Below are 2888 nucleotides of genomic sequence, written 5' to 3' on the forward strand. Positions count from 1 at the left end.
GCCTTTTGTAATTAATTCCGATGCAATTTCTATGTTTCATCGTCAATAAGAAGGTCCAAGGGATACAGTAAACCTCAAGTGAAGCATCTAAATCTATAACTAGTGTCTTAGGAATGGTTCAAAACATAGTCAGTAGGAATAGTCAGTCTTCTTGTACTTAAGTCGGCATTGTGCCTTTTATATCTAATTCTGATGCCATTTCTGTGTTTCATCGTCAATAAGAAGGTCCAAGGGATACAGTAAACCTGGAGTGTAGCATCGGAATCTATAACTAGTGTCACATGAATGGTTCAAAACATAGACACTAGGAAGAGTTAGTCTCCTTGTACTTAAGTCGGCATTGTGCCTTTTGTATTTAATTCCGATGCAATTTCTGTGTTTCATCGTCATTAAGAAGGTCAGAGGGATACAGTAATCCTGAAGTGAAGCATCGGAATCTAAAACTACTGTCACAGGAATGGTTCAAAACAAAGTCAGTAAGAAGAGTCAGTCTTCTTGCTCTTAAGCCGGCATTGTGCATTTTGTATTTAATTACGATGCAATTTCTGTCTTTCATCGTCAATAAGAAGGTCCAAGGGATACAGTAAACCTCAAGTGAAGCATTGGAATCTGTAACTAGTGTCACAGGAATGGTTCAAAACATAGTCAGTAGGAAGAGTCGGTCTTTATGTCCTTAAGTCGACTTTGTGCCTTTTGTATTTAATTCCAATGCAATTTCTGTGTTTCATCGTTAATAAGAAGGTCCAAGGGATACAGTAAACCTCAAGTGAAGCATCGGAATCTATAACTAGTGTCACAGGAATGATTCAAAACATAGTCAGTAGGAAGAGTTGGTCATCATGTACTTAAGTCGGCATTGTGCATTTTGTATTTTATTCCGATGCAATTTCTGTGTTTCATCGTCAATAAGAAGGTCCAAGCGATACAGTAAACCTCAAGTGAATCATCGGAAACTATAACTAGTGTCACAGGAATGGTTCAAAACATAGTCAGTAAGAAGAGTCAGTCTTCTGGTACTTAAGTCGGCATTGTGCTTTTTCTATTTAATTCCGATGCAATTTCTGTGTTTCATCGTCAACAACAAGGTCCAAGGTATTCAGTAAACCTGGAGTGAAGCATCGGAATCTATAACTAGTGTCACAGGAATGGTTCAAAACATAGACAGTAGGAAGGGTCAGTCTTCTTGTACTTAAGTCTACATTGTGCCTTTTGTATTTAATTCCGATGCAATTTCTGTATTTCATCGTCAATAAGAAGGTCCAAGGGATACAGTAAACCTGAAGTGAAGCATCGGAATCTATAACTAGTGTCACACTAATGGTTCAAAACTATGTCAGTAAGAAGAGTCGGTCTTCTTGTCCTTAAGTCGGCATTGTGCCTTTTGTATTTAATTCCGATGCAATTTCTGTGTTTCATCGTCAATAAGAACGTCCAAGGGATACAGTAAACCTGGAGTGTAGCATCTGAATCTATAACTAGTGTCACAGGAATGGTTCAAAACATAGACAGTAAAAGCGTCAGTCTTCTTGTACTTAAGTCGGCATTGTGCTTTCCGTATTTAATTCCGATGCAATTTCTGTGTTTCATCGTCAATAAGAAGGTCCAAGGGATACAGTAAACCTGGAGCGAAGCATTGGAATCTATAACTAGTGTCACAGGAATGGTTCAAAACATAGACAGTAAGAAGAGTCAGTCTTCTTCTTTTTAAGTCGGCATTGTGCCTTTTGTATTTAATTCCGATGCAATTTCTGTGTTTCATCGTCAATAAGAAGGTCCAAGGGATACAGTAAACCTCAAGTGAAGCATCGGAATCTATAACTAGTGTCACAGGAATGGTTCAAAACATAGTCAGTAGGACGAGTCGGTCTTCATGTACTTAAGTCGGCATTGTGCCTTTTGTATTTAATTCCGATGCAATTTCTGTGTTTCATCGTCAATAAGAAGGTCCAAAGGATACAGTAAACCTCAAGTGAAGCATCGGAGTCTATAACTAGAGTCACAGGAATGGCTCAAACTATAGTCAGTAAGAAGAGTCAGTCTTCTTGTACTTTAGTCGGCATTATGCCTTTTCTATTTAATTCTGATGCAATTTCTGTGATTCATCGTCAATAACAAGGTGCAAGGGATACAGTAAACCTGGAGTGAAGCATCGGAATCTATTACTAGTGTCAATGGAATGGTTCAAACATAGACAGTAAGAAGAGTCCATCTTCTTGTACTTAAGTCGGCATTGTGCCTTTTATATTTAATTCCGATGCAATTTCTGTGTTACATCGTCAATAAGAAGGTCAGAGGGATACAATAAGCCTGAAGTGAAGCATCGGAATCTATAACTAGTGTCACAGGAATGGTTCAAAACAAAGTCAGTAAGAAGAGTCAGTCTTCTTGTCCTTAAGCCGGCATTGTGCCTTGTCTATTTAATTCTGATGCAATTTCTGTGTTTCATCCTCAATATGAAGGTCCAAGGGAAACAGTAAACCTGGAGTGAAGCTTCGGAATCTATAACTAGTGTTACAGGAATGATTCAAAACATAGACAGTAAGAAGAGTCAGTCTTCGTGTACTTAAGTCGTCGATTTGCCTTTTGTTTTTAATTCCGATGGAATTTCTGTGTTTCATCGTCAATAAGAAGGTCTTAGGGATACAGTAAGCCTGAAGTGAAGCATCGGAATCTATAACTAGTGTCACAGGAATGGTTCAAAACATAGTAAGTAAGAAGAGTCAGTCATCTTGTACTTAGGTCGGCATTGTGCTTTTTCCATTTCATTCCGATGCAATTTTTGTGTTTCATCGTCAATAACAAGGTCCAAGGGATACAGTGAACTTGGAGTGAAGCATCGGAATCTATAACTAGTGTCACAGGAATGGTTCAAAACATAGTCAGTTGGA

The sequence above is a fragment of the Schistocerca piceifrons genome, unplaced genomic scaffold (assembly GCF_021461385.2).
Source record: "Schistocerca piceifrons isolate TAMUIC-IGC-003096 unplaced genomic scaffold, iqSchPice1.1 HiC_scaffold_1515, whole genome shotgun sequence".
In the NCBI taxonomy this organism is placed as follows: domain Eukaryota; kingdom Metazoa; phylum Arthropoda; class Insecta; order Orthoptera; family Acrididae; genus Schistocerca; species Schistocerca piceifrons.